The following is a 14,864-nucleotide window of genomic DNA, read 5'->3' on the forward strand; positions in this document are numbered from 1 at the left end:
AAACACGAAAACTGGAGCTGGCTGGCAGAGACCTTAAATGGCACCCGGGCGAAGAGAAAGCCTGTACTACCCAATCACTAGCCTTAATATCTCCATGCTCTCTTGGAATGCCCCCCAAAAAAGGGCATGCAAAAGGGGGTATTGCTAGTTGTTAAACAACAATCATAAATGGGAATACGTTTGCCATACCGCCTCTACAATCTTCTCCCAGATAGTGAGAATTTATTCAATAGTGGGAAATGGTAGGAAAACCCCCCTACTCATTTTAAATATTTATATTCCCCCAGAAGGAGAGTATGATATAATTCTGCAACGGATGTTTAATCAAATCTCGGATTTTAGCTCAGACTTGTAAGGAAATGCCCTAGAGGTACTGATACTGGGGGACTTAAATTGTAAAATCTCAAATTCAACACTTTCCATCTATTGTGATTTAGAGACGGAAATTGTGTCTAATATTTTGCCTACTCTATTTCCCCCTCGGATTAGAACAGATAAAAGAGGGTATCTCCTATTGAAAGGCCTAAGGAATCTTGGGTGTACTATTTGGGCATATTCCCTCCGGCTCTCCAGCAGCCTACACTCACAAGTCTTCTCAGAGAGGCTCTATCATAGACTACTATTTGGCTTCTTATAATATTGTACAACTAGTTGAGGATATGACAATTATCGACACCTCATTAAGTGATCAAATGATCCATAAGCTTAAGTTAAAAATTAAGTTGCTTTCCATAGAGTCCTGGAACCTAAAAGGTGAAAATCTTAGAATTAATTGGAAAACTGGGAGATTGTATTGGACACCAGCTAAAATATTAATTGCAAAAGAATCACTAGAAAAAATGGTGAGACACATTGACACATGGAGGGGGGTGGGCATTAAATTATTTCACCAAATTTATGGGACAAAAAACTGCTAATAGTCAGCCTGAGCGTATTAAGCCTAGCTATAAGAAAATTCAGTATTCCATCCTAAAGCTAAACAGCAAAATTAATAAATTGGGAAGGCAGCAGCATATGTGGAATTCTAAGGCTAGGGGTGGGAAAATAACCATCCTAAAAAAAAAGAGCTCAGAGGAAGGTGGCTCTCCGGCAGAAGATGGCTGACCAGAAATGGGTCGCTTTGAGGGAAGCTGCTGTGTCTAGAAACTCTAGCGAATTTTGGGCTATTATCTCCAACAGTTGTGGACATCGTAAATCCCCTACGGCTTTCCCGATAGCAGAGGAAGATTGAAGAGAGTATATTCTTGCCCTCTATGCAGAAAATGGGGACTTGAAGATAGGGGAAGAGGACTTGTCTCTAAGTAACAGTGTTGATCTCACCAATGGCTCTCCCTCCGTGCAAGAGATAGAGGGAACCATAGAGTCTGTGCAGGCATCCAGCACCATGGGCCCTGACCAGGTCCCGATGGCAGTCATTAAACGAAAACCCCAACTTTGGGCACGGATCCGCCATCTGGTTTTCTGTACTTGCTATCTTCAAGGTAGTATACCGGATTCTTGGACTGGGAGTGTTATAGTCCCTATATTTAAAAAGGGAGATAGATTGATACCCCACAATTATCGCCAAATTGCTTTGTTAGATGTAGTGGGTAAGATATTTGTGAAAAGCATCTTAATGCACCTAACAAGGTGGGTTGAGGAAAATGCAATTCTACCCTTGGAACAAGCAGGCTTTAGGAAGGCACATAATACTCTTAATAACATCTTATTAATGCAGACGATAAATAAAAAATACATTCAGGTTAGGTGAGGAGTAGTACATGCTGTATTTATAGACTATTCTACGACGTTCAATAGGGTGGATAGGAAGATTCTTTGGAGGAAACTGATCGAGTTGGGGATCCTCTCTTGACTGCCACACCTAGTAATAGCTTTGCACTCATCTACCTGTTGCAAAGTCCCTTTGGGTGGAGAGAAAGGTTTGTCTTCCAAATTCATCACAAAAAATGGGCTAAAGCAGGGATGCATACTGGCACCACTGCTATTTTCACTTTACATCTATGACTTGCCTGCTGCTTTAGGGAAGGCTGATGGTTATGTGCCTAGAATAGGTGGCCGCTCACTCGCCTGCCTTTTATATGCAGATGACATAGTAGTGAAGCTTACCCTTAAAGGTCTAAACCACCATCTGGCCACCCTGAATCAATACTCTATGCAGCAGCACTTGAAAATTAATAGACCTAAAGCTCAAGTGGTACGATTTGTTGGGAAAAAAGTTGGAAAAAAAGTTGGGAAAAAGCTGATTTATCGTGGTGCCTTGGGCAACATAAGCTAGAGGAGGTAAACTCATATTGTTTTGTAGGTAAACATTTTTCCGGCTCGCTCAGTGGCCGGTGCCACTTTCTTCGTTTACTTGCAGCTTACCAAGCTCAGATCACGGCTACCCTCCTGTATGCAATAGAATGTATCAAAATCTTGAAATAGGGCTTCCTGATAAGATAGAAGGGCAGATTCTAAGACATCTCACCTCTTGTAATAACTTGGCCCCAGTGGCAGTTCTAAGGCTAGAATTTGGCATGAAGAGCCTCTTTGTCCGGAGGTCCCATTGCCTACCACATAGTGAGGAACAAACTCTGAGAAACCTGGCTTTCACAGAAATCTTTAATAGTCTGAGATGGAAATACAGGTTTTTCAGAAATTATACTTGTGCGGTTAAGCTGTTAGAGTTGGATCCGGACATTTTAGCAACAGTACTGCATACTATTCTTAAATAAACCCTAAAGGAGGTGACATGGTCCAATGGTTTTTCAATGGATTATGAGTCCTGCCTCCTAAAGAGGAGTCTCGAGAAAGTAACCAAAACTCTGACCCCCAAACATTCTCAGTACTATCTTGTGTGGAATCTCTCGCATGGAGTGAGGCGCCTCTTCATCTAGATTAGATTAGATAGAGTGCCACTCGGGGAACTTATTTTCTAATGGGACATAGCCACGAATATGTGTGATCTGTGCAAAGGGGGTGCAGAATATTAAGCACGTATTATTTATTTGCCCTGCTCTAACTATTCACCAGAAAAAATGGCTGAAACCCCTCTGTTTGCAACTAAATATCCAATCAGCTGGGGAGGCCCTAAACGCTTTATATAAACCACCAAATGAAATGTTTTGTATTAGGATCTTCAAATTCTTTAAGCCCTTTTTAAATCTATATTAAATCCATCTCATTTGGTGGGTGAGAGGGGCTTACCAGCGCTGACTCAATGTAGTTCTACTGGGCTGGTACTGGACGATTCTCTAGACTTACTTGGGAGGAGGGACCTGACAAGGATTGTTGATTTTAAATGCATTTTGGTAAGAGGGTAGTATGCCTATGTTGGAGATTTGGTTCTGGTATAGTGGACATACTGCAATTTTTCAATTGTGATTTTAATTTAGATATCCTTCTAAGGTGATCACGGAAGCCAATAAGAATGATCTCTTTTTGAGTCTGTTTTCTCCAAACATAGTGCCCGGCTGCCTTAGATGAAGTAAATGGCAAAGGGTGGGAGGGGAGGATTTTCCTTTTATGATTTTAGAGAAAGCAACTGCAAGAATTTAATTTTAAACTGAATTGTATTTATATTATTCTTTTGGTGTGGTTATGATTTTTGCACGTGGGCCTCTTTGGAGTCCCAAATCATGGAATAAATAAATTGTTGAAACAATACACCTATTCAGACACCCAGACAAACACCCTTACAAATACTCTCACACCCAGATAGACACTGTCACATCCACTCTCATACCCACACAGACACTGTCACACCCACTCTCACATCCATGTTGACACTCTCACACTCAAAGTCAGAGAGAGATACTCTTATACCCACTCCCAGATTGAGGCACACACTGTGACACTCCCTCTCACACCAAGGCTGAGACTCTCACACTTACTCTCACACCTAATCAGACATTGTCACACGTAGTCTCACACCTTATACTTACACTTATGTTAAGAAACTATAGCTTGTGGCCTAAAGTTACTTTCCATCACAAATTATAGTTTCTTTGGATATGTATAACTATAAGTCTAACTATAACTGCTGTATTTGTATGGTTTTGTATGGGTAAAACATCAATCTAACTATAATGTCACTGTAACCTTTGGTTGTTCAACTAATTTGCATGTTTTTTAATGCATATGTTAATATTTGTTTCAGGTTGCGGAAAGCCAATCAGGGCCTTGCTTTTCCCCAGGATCTGAGGAGTATACAAAGAGGATCCGAGGAGGCTCCAAGGAGGATCCTCGAATCCATGGATCGGCCAAAAAAAGGACAATTTCTGGTTCATGAGTGGTGCCTAAGGGACCCCTACAAATGTCCTATTGGTATCCTGACCTTATATATTTTTACACTCATTGTTTCCACCCCTCAGGCTATGTGGGAAACAAAAAGCAGCCACAACCTTTCTGTGAGGTTGCAGCGAGTCAATCAGGGCCCTGCATTTCCTTTGAGTCCACGGAGGATTGGAGGAAGATCTGCATCCCTAAATATACAAATCTGGTTTTCATTTAATAACTAGAAAACTACTGAAAGGATTTACACCAAATGGCAAAAAGGCCTCTTTCTGGACCAAGAGCTACCTTTCTACCAAATATGGTAATTTGGTAATTCCGTCCAGTGGTTTCAGCTGTATCACTGTTGAAAATCCCTGTAGAAAAATGAATGGCGAAAACACGTTTTGGCACCCCCCTTCTTCTTTGCCCTCACTTGACTGATCACCCTAAAACCTTTCAGACAGCAGCAAATGTGAGCTTGAAAGTTTTTGGGAAGATTTTGGGAAGATTCATCAAATGGCGGCAAAGTTATTAGCAAAACAAAACGTAGTTTTTTTTATAGAAACTAGGCCCTAGCTATAACTACTTAGTGATGACTGCCACTGCCCAGAGGAAGGCTGTGCATGGCATGGGTTTGGGTTATTATAGGGGGTTGGCTGCAAGGCCAGGCTGCAGGCCAAGCCCTGTGGAAATACACCGCCGAAGGCCATAAATGGACCTCCAGCCAATCCCTGCCATGCACGGCCAAATGCTGTACATAGCATCCTGCTGGGTGGTTATAGAGGGTTGGCCACAGAACCTGGCTGCCACGCGCGGCCGCAGGCCATGTGCTAGGTCATTAGATTGACATATAATATTTAAAATTACTTTTCATTAAATTAAACTGAGAAATTCACTTAAAAAACAAAGGTTACAGGGATGTCATAGTTAGAAAATAGAATTAAAAAAACATTGAAATTCACTTAATAAAACAAAGACTACAGGGATGTTATCATTAGGCTCACATTTACATAACCATATAAATTCAGCGTTAGCGTTATTTCAAGTAACCATAACTCTTGCCCTAAGGCAATTATAACTTGTGACTTCGCCATGCACTGCTAATTGGCCTAGATATTACAGCACTTATGACATCTTTTGATACATCATTGATAAAATCATTGTAAAATTTGCAGGAAAAGTATTGATGAGATAACTATGCATTGCAGCAGTGTGGGTTATAATTACCTCAGGGCACGAATTACAGTCATGGGAAATAACTGTAACTGCTGAATTTCTATGATTTTGTATGTTTAAAATGTGAGCCTAACTATAACGTCCTGTAGCCTTTGTTTTTTTAATGTCTAAGTTTTCTTTAAATCTATTTCCTAACTATAAAGTCTAGAACTCTGGCTAAAATGCCTATCCTCAATACAATATTTATTTACATACACTGTTGGTTTCATCCTATATTCACATTTAAAGACATTGGCCCGCATTACAACCTTGGCGGTCAGTGATAAAGTGGCGTTAATACCACCAACAGGCCGGCGGTAATTAGCACCAAATATGACCATGGTGGAAACAGCTCAGACAGTCAACCACTTTAACACACAGACCACCAGGGCAGAAACAACAGGCACCAAGGCGGTAACCGTCTACAGCCAGGCGGAAGACAATGTTCCGCCCACTGTATTAAAACATGCCAATCTGCCACCTTTTTTCGGGGCGATACCAACGACATCAAAAGCCTGGTGGAAACACTGCACAGAAGGGAAACTCACCTGTGGAGGCTCTGGGAATAACTACGCCACCATGGATCCTGAGTCGCATGTCTTCCCCATGCTCTTCTACGTGCTGCTCCACTATTAACACCAATGATGGCGAAGAGGACCACGGTGAGTACAGCCACCTAGCACACAGGGGAGTGCGGGAGGAAAAAGACACAACACGCAACACCCCCACCCCAACACCATACACATAAGCAGATGCAGTAACATGACATATTGACCCCTTATCCCTCAGGAATAATGCAAGGACAACTCAAATAGTTTAAAGTGAGTGCAATAAGATAAATATTGTAGGAATACGTGCATCCAAATAAAAAAGTACATACATGCGTACAAATCAAGAGACATTGGCCAGTCCTCAATGTTCATGAGACTCAGGGCCACAGGGCCACATCACAAGGTCCAAGGCCCCCACTCACTCCTGCAACAACACGGATAGAACACTTCAGGGGCATCAGGACAAAAATAGGCAGGCACCTTAGGAGGACACCTCAGCCGGAAGATGGTACAACACCACTGGTCCTGGAGGGGGCCATTACTCTGTCCTAGGGAGCGCAAGGCCACAGTCTCTCAAGTGGATGACTTCTCCACTGGCTCTGGAGGGGGCAACATGCCCTGTGCTCTGTCCTGGGGGGTGCAAGGCCACAGTCTCTCGAGTGGATGACTTCTCCACTGGCTCTGGAGGGGGCAACATGCCCTGTGCTCTGTCCTGGGGAGTGCAAGGCCACAGTCTCTCGAGTGGATGGCTTCTCTACTGGCTCTGGAGGGGGCATAATGCCCATTGCTCTGTCCTGGGGAGTGCAAGGCCACAGTCTGTCAAGTGGATGACTCCTCCACTGGCTCTGGAGGGGACAACATGCCCATTGCTCTGTCCTGGGGAGTGCAAGGCAACAGTCTCTCGAGTGGATTGCTTCTCCACTGGTTCTGGAGGGGGCACTGTGCCCAGTGAGCCTCATCCTGCGGAGAATGGGGTGGGTGGATGGCTTTCCACTGGTTCTGGAGGTGGCATTGTTCCCAGTGATGCAGATCTTGGGGAGTGCAAGGTCACAGTCTCTCAGCTGGGTGTCATACCCACAGGATTTGCAGTGGTCAGGCTGCACAGTAGCCCATGGACGCAGGACTACACAGTTGTCAGCTGGCGGAGAAGGCTGTTCAGTGGTGGTGTTGCTGCTGCTGCTGGTAGTGGTGGGGGGAGGCTCCATCCCATCCCCTGCAGCCTCGGACTGCTGCCCACTGGGGCTGCTGCTGATGAGGGTGGCAGTGCTGCAGGTGGTGATGGGGGAGGCTCCAGCCCATCCCCTCCAGCCGCGGATAGCTGCCCACTGGGGATGCTGCTGCTGGTGGTGGTAGCGGTGCTGGTGGTGGTGGTGGGGGGCGGCTCCAGGCCATGCCCTACAGCCTCGGACGGCTGCCCACTGGGGCTGCTGCTGGTGGTGCTACTGGTGGTGGTGGGGGGAGGCTCCAGCTCATCCCCTGCTGCCTCAGACAGCTGCCCACTGGGGCTGCTGCTGGTGGTTGTGGTGGCGGTGCTGCTGGTGGTGGTAGGGGGAGGCTCCAGCCCATCCCCTGCAGCCTCGGACAGCTGCACCACCGTGGTTGGTGGTGGGGACTCCAACTGAGTCCCAGCACCAGGCCCCTTGTCCTTACTGCCTGCTAGTGCAGTCCCCTTGCCCTTCCTGGCAGCACCTGGGGATGGCTCTTTGCCCCTTTTGGCAGCAGCTGGGGCTGGCTTCTAGCCCTTCCTTTCTGCAGCATGGGATTGGCTCCTTGTACTTCCTTGAAACACTTGGGGCAGGGACCCTTTTGGTCTTGCTGGCTGGTGGCCGGGATCCTTTCCCACCTGGAGGTGCTAGGGTCACTACTGCACCCGTGGACTCGGTGGCTGAGGTGCTTGCCTGGGTTTTGACCACCCTTGCCTGACGTGAGGGATGGGGGGAGGGAAGAGGTCAATGTTTGAGAGAAAAAGCTTCCAAGAGACATTGGGATGGGAAAAAGGAAAAGGTTTGGGAGTGGAGGAAGAAGGAGTGGTTGTAGGAGGTGTCAGTCTGCTGTGTTTGGTTGCAGGTGCATGGGCTGGATGCTGTTGTGAGGTGGATGGCTCTTGCGTGTCTGAGTGCTTGCGTTTGTGTACTTTGGGAGGGGGGCACAGACACAGTGGGAGAGGACACAGGGGACGTGTGCATGGATGTGGGGGTGGTGACTGCCAGTGAGGGGTGTGTACTGATAGGTGTGCTGGTGATGGTGGTAATGGATGAGGATGTAGTGAATGCAGGTGTGAGTGGAGACGCTACTGGGAGGGAGGTGGACGACGAGGAGGTGGCCACAGTGGAGGCAGTGGATGTTGGTATGTATGCATCTGGATAGTGTTTGTGTGAGGGCCTGTGGGATGAAGTGCGGTGCTTGTGTTTGCCATGTCCACTCTTGTGTGTTGTCCTGGGTGCATGCTCATCTGCCTATGTACTTGGGATAGGTTGGGGTTGAGGGGAATGGGATTGGGTGGAGGAAGTTGGAGGGGGAGGGTGGTAACAGGGACAATGGCTGCCATTAGAGAGGAGGCCAGAGCCTGTATTGATCTCTGTTGGGCTGCCAAGCCAGGGTGAATGCCCTCCAGAAATGCATTGGTCTGTTGCATTTGGGCTGCCAGCCCCTGGATGGCAGTCGCAATGGTTTACTACCCAACAGAGATGGATCCAAGGAGGTCAATAGTCTCCTCACTCAGGGCAGCAGGGCTCACTGGGGCAGGGCCTGAGGTGCCTGGGGTGTAGGAGATGCCCTCTCCTGGGTGAGTGGGCATGGGCAACTCGCTGAGGGGCTGCTGGGAGAGCGGTGCTGGTACAGGGGTGGCGGCTGTACCTGTAGCTGGGGTGGGCGCAGAGGTGTCCGCTACCACCAGGGAGCTTCCATCGGAGGAGGTATCCATGTCCGAACTGTCCCCTCCAGTCTCTGCTGTGGTGCTCCCTTCGCCCTCTGTCCCACTGGTGCCCTCACAGTCGGTGGATTCGGCCTCCTGGGTCCTGTGGGATGCAGCCCCTCTGTCACCGGTGCCTCTGCTCCTCCACCAGATTATGCTAATGCACATAAGGACAGGGTGACAAAACAAGAAGAGGGGAGAGACAAAGGATATACTAGGTCAATGGCGACAACAACACCACCGTTGGCGTACCCAACACAGAGGGAACAGTCCTACGCACTGGGCAATGCACTACCAATCACAATGCAAGTCACCAGCCCATGGATAGGGAAACCTAAGACCGATTGCAGCATACCTGAGACCCACAGACCCCTGCCCAGTAGAGGATGCCTACTAGCATGGTTGGAGGACCTTCAAATCAGAACCCTGCCCAACATCGGACCTACTCTGCAATGTCAGGCGTGACCTAGGTGCACCGACAAGGGCCACCCCCCACCCGGATACCACCCCGTCAGGCGTAATTTGTAATGAAGAGCACTGTACTCACCTCCTTGTTGCTGCTGAGATGCCCCCAAGTGCCCATTCAGCTGCAGATAGGCCACTGCCAGTATGTGGGCCATCAGGGGGATCAGGGTTCGACGGGCACCCCTTCCTTGTTGGGAGGCCATCCCCAGCTGGGCCTCCACGGTCTTCTGTGCTCAGCATCGCAGGTCTTCCCACTGTTTCCGACAGTGGTGCTCCGCCTGCCGTAGACCCCCAGGGTCCGCACGTCCTTGGTGATGGCATGCCAAATACCCTTCTTTTGATGGCCGTTGACCTGCTGGGAAATGCACACAGGGAAAGGTATTAGTCTGACTGTCCTGCCTGTGACACCTATGGCCCACCATGCCCCTTTCCATTCCTTTTAGCACAGACTTGGCCCAGCATACATGCTGCACGCTGCCCAGGGCCCATCCTCCAAAACCCCCTACACGAGGCCTTCACACACAGCACTCCATGCATTTATGGCCAATGCATCGTACTCACCATGTACTCACCTGTTGTTCTAGAGGTCCATACAGCAATCGGTACTGGGGTCGGATCCCATCCACCAGTCTCTTCAACTCTGCTGAGGTGAAGGCAGGAGCCCCTTCCCCAGTCACACGAGCCATGGTCAGTTCCAGACACAGGTCACAGCAGTACATGCAGTGTAGGTCCACTCCTGTTGAAGGTCAGGTAGCAAGTGAGTGAACAGATAGAAAATGAAGATCACGTCCGCGGCGGTGCATACCATCATTGCCGGCATACATCACCATTGGCCGCTGTACCCCTAAGGGCCCAATGACAACCAATGAGGAGTTGCATGGCGGTTCTTGACCGCCTCCCGCAACGGCGCACAACGTCATTGAAATTACCTCACTTCCACCTGTCCCTCCATACTGGACAGGCAGACGCCATTTCAGGGGGGGTGCAGGCCATGGATCCTAACTGCGTCACATTACACAAATTCACATTTTGGACCTATCACACCTAAATAATGTAACAATCACAATATGCATAGAACTGTAGTGGTTGCTACGTAAAGATAATGACCAGTTGCTCGCTTTTTTGCCCCATTGCAACCACTGCGGATAAATAGGAGATGGAGACATCCCTCCATGTACAGACCCCTGGTGGACTTGGTAACAAAGGAGGACAGGAACATTATCCTCACCTGTAGACTTGACAGGGCCACTATCACGGAGCTGTGTGCCCAATTGTAGCCTGACCTGATATCTACTATCCGTCACACCACCGGGATCCCCCCTCTTGTGCAAGTGCTATCTGCGCTCTATTTCCTGGCAACTGGTTTTTTCCAAGTGACAGTGGCCTTGGCAGCAGGAATGTCACAGCCAATGTTCTCAATAGTGCTGACCAGTGTGTTGGCTGCCCTGATTAAACACATGTGCAGCTACATCGTTTTCTCCCAGGTGGAGGCTTCGGCCACAGTGAAAGCTGACTTCTGTGCAATGGGACATATTCCCAACATCACTGGGTCAATTGATGGAACACATATTGCATTCCCCCCACCCCCGGCAGAATGAAAAGTCCATATGGTGTGCCTGGAAGACCAGTACATCTCCGACATCAATGCTAAGTATCCTGAGTCTGTGCATGATGCCTTTATCCTGAGGAATAGCAGCATCCCAATTGTGATGGCTCAACTCCAGAGGTACAGGGTGTGACTAATAGGTGAGCCCTGGTTCCCACTCAGTGGATGTTGGTGTATGGGTATGTTGTGGGCCCTAAGGGTGAGTGTGTGGCTGACAGTTGTCCCTCGATATTTGCAGGTGACTCTGGTTACCCCAACCTCTCATGGCTACTGACCCCTGTGTGGAATCCCAAGACAAGGGAAGAGGAACGTTACAATGAGGCACATGGTAGAACAAGAAGGATAGTAGAAAGGACATTCGGCCTCCTGAAGGCCCGGTTCCGTTGCCTCCATCTAACAGGTGGATCCCTGTGCTGCTCACTCAGGAAGGTCTGCCAGATCATCGTGGCATGCTGTATGTTGCACAGCCTTGCCTTGCACCGCCATGTGCCTTTTCTGCAGGAGGAGGAGGCTGGAGATGGCCTTGTGGCAGCAGTGGACCCTGTGGACAGTGAAGATGAGGTGGCAGAGGATGAGGATAAGGACAACAGAAGTGCAGTCATTCGTCAATACTTCCAATGACACACAGGTAAGACTGTGTAACTTCACATTTTATTTGCAGTTTAATGTGTAATTGTCACTGGCAGGCTGTGAATTCATACTTCTATGCCAACTCACTGTACCCTTTGGCATCACTGTTTGCAGATGTTGGTGCCCCATTATTGATCCTGGTGTGTTCAGTGCAGCCAACTACAGGTCGTTCCTATGTAAACATTAGTGTACAGTTGAATTGCAATGTTTGAACCTTGTTAAACATTTTTAAATCATTTGAGATACACCATACTTGTATTTTTTCAAAGTGTGTTTATTGCAGTGCTCTGAAGAAGAGGTAGTCATGCAATGGGATGGGTTGATGATGGAGGAAGGTCCAGTCTAAGTTGTATCACAGGTGCAGGGTCCAAGGGGGCATAGGAAGGAGAGCAATAGAAGTTCAAGGTGGACAGTGTGACAGAGTGGGATACAAGGGTGACTATCAGGAGAGTCTTATTTCCTGGCGGGGGTTTTGGCAGAAGTCTCTGGCTTCTGCCTGGATCACAGGGAACGTTTGCGGGGTGAATCACCTTCTGCAGGGGAGGGGTGCTAGTGGCCTGTTGGTCCTGTGGCGGGGCCTCCTGTCCACTAGCGGCAGCAGAGGTGGAGGGCTGTTCAGCAGTCAGGCTAGTGTTAGGGGCCCGGTGGTGTGCCACTGCCTCCCTCATACTGTTGGCCATGTCTGCCAGCACCCCTGCAATGGAGACCAGGGTGGTGTTCATGGACTTCAAGTCCTTCCTGATCCCTAGATAGTGTCCCTCCTGCAGCCGCATGATCTCCTGCATCTTGTCAAGAATCTGGCCCAGCGTACTCTGGGAATGTTGGTAGGCTCCTAGGATCACGGAGAGTGCCTCCTGGTGGGTCAGTTCCCTGTGCCTGTCCTCCCCCTGTCGCACAGCAGTCCTCCCAGCTTCCCTTTTGTCCTGTGCCTCTGTCCCCTGAACCGTGTGCTGACTGCCACTGACCCCAGGTCCCTGATCGTCCTGTGTTTGTGGGGTTGCCTGGGGTCCCTCTAATGGTGGACACACTGCTGATTGATGTGTCCTGGGGACAGAGGTATGGGCCCGCTGGGTGGGTGCTGTGGTGGTGTTTCCTGATGGGGAGGCTCTGTGATGGTGTGAGACTGTGGCTGGGTAACCGACTGTTCGGAGGTCCCTGATGGGCCAGGTTGGTCATCCAGATCCAGGCGAGCAGAGCTGCTGTCATCACTGTGGGCCTCTTCTGTGGGGGAATTGGATGTTGCTGGCACCTCTTCTCCGGTGACATTGGCTGGGATACCTGTGGGGATATAAATGCAGTGCAATTGTTTCTGTGTGTTACATCTTGTGTATGGGTGGGTTGCCCTCTATGGTTGTTATTGCCCTGGCAACTTTGCCTTGAGTGAATTGTTATTTGGTGGGCTAGCCGATTGTCTCTAGTGTGCATGCTTTAGTGATGGGTGTCCCTGCAGGGCTGTGAGGGGTGTCCATGCATTGGTAGAGCATGCAAGGCTTGGCAATGGGATGAGTCAGATATGATGGTGGGGTGAGTGGGAAGTGGTGGAGTGATGGGAGTGAGGGTGAGGGTGGGTGTGTGTGATGGCGTGTAGGTAGGGGGGTGATAGAAATATAAATTTGACAGAGTCCAGTCCTTCTCCTACTCTTGCCAGGCCCTCAGGATGCATGATTGCCAAGACTTGCTCCTCCCATGTTGTTAGTTGTGGGGGAGGAGGTCGGGGTCCACCGCCAGTCCCCCGTACAGCGAGTTGGTGTCTTGCTGCAATGGAACATACCTCCATCCCGTAGGTCATTCCACCTCTTCCTGACATCATCCCTTGTTCTTCGGTGCAGTCCCACGGGATTCACCATGTCCACGAATCTCCACCATAGCTCCATCTTCCTAGCAATGGATATCTGCTGCACCTGTGATCCAAATAGCTGTTGCTCAACCTGGATGATTTCCTCCATCATGACCCTCAGCTCCACCTCAGAGAATCTGGGGTGTCTTTGTGGTTCCATAAGCGTAGTGTGAGTGGCGTGTGTGAGGGTGTGTAGGGTGATGTGCTGGGGTGTGTGTTGTAAGGTGCATGGGTGGTGTATAGATCATGGTGGTGTGTGGGTCTGGTCTTGTCAGTAGTGATGATCTCAGTCTTTCGGGAATGGTTTGCAGTCGTAAAGGTTTGTGTGTACTGTGGGCGTGTGTTTTTATAGTGGTGTGTGTGTGGGGTGTGGTGTGAGTATGTGCGTCAGGTGCATGTATTTTGAATTCTCCAATGTGGTGCTGTTTTGTATGTGTGTGTGTATTTTGAGCGCTGCGGCATGTACCGCCAATAGTTTACCACCATTGAATGTCCGCCGTGGTGATTCATGGGTCATAATGTTGTGGATGTTGTCCTGTTGGCGGAACGGTGTGGGTTTTGCTACCGCCACTTTATTGCTGACCTTTGGTGTGGCGAATTTGTGTGTGTATCTGAATAGTGATGGATTGGTGTGTTTGTGTAATAACATGGTTAGCAGATATCCGCCACGGCATAGGTATGTTGGTGGCAGTCGGCATGGCCGTAAGTGGGATTTACCACCAATGTCATAATGAGGGCCATTGTTTTTTCAAAAAGTAAATGTATTGTATTTTCACAAATACAAAAGAAGAGAGTTTATAATTCATACATTGAATACATACACAATAGGCTGCTATCAAGATGGTCTTAAGAAATACAGGTTACAAAGTTCATATGGTCTGTGTCCAAAGGCATTTTTTTACACTTACTTAGTGTGTATGAGGTCAAACTACATTTTCTTTCCTGTATGGGGTTGATTGCATACAGTCTCTTCCTATTACTTGATTAATGTCCACTGAGTGGAAAGTATTAGAATAAATTGCCTATTCATAAAAAAGAAACTTACATATGAGTAAACCTACACTTATAAATTTCCTCTTACACTTTTTGAGTAACTTTGAGACGTTTGGCAATTCACCATTTATTTGTCCAAACTCACTCAAAAGTGTAAACTTACTTTACCCTTAAATAGAGGATGGAATCGGCAAAGCATCATATATGGCTGCAAGTTTACTACTAGTTGTGACTTTAGGGTCATATTTGATGTTTCACACACTTGTTTGAGGTCTCCACAATTGGGAGGGAGATCTCCCTGTTCATAGGTTTAGGAACATTTTGAGAACTTTGCCTTATATTAAACATGTTGTTATATGATTTAAATTATACTGTAAAATACTTTTATATATGAATTTA

Source organism: Pleurodeles waltl, chromosome 2_1, assembly GCF_031143425.1.
Source record: "Pleurodeles waltl isolate 20211129_DDA chromosome 2_1, aPleWal1.hap1.20221129, whole genome shotgun sequence".
NCBI lineage: Eukaryota > Metazoa > Chordata > Amphibia > Caudata > Salamandridae > Pleurodeles > Pleurodeles waltl.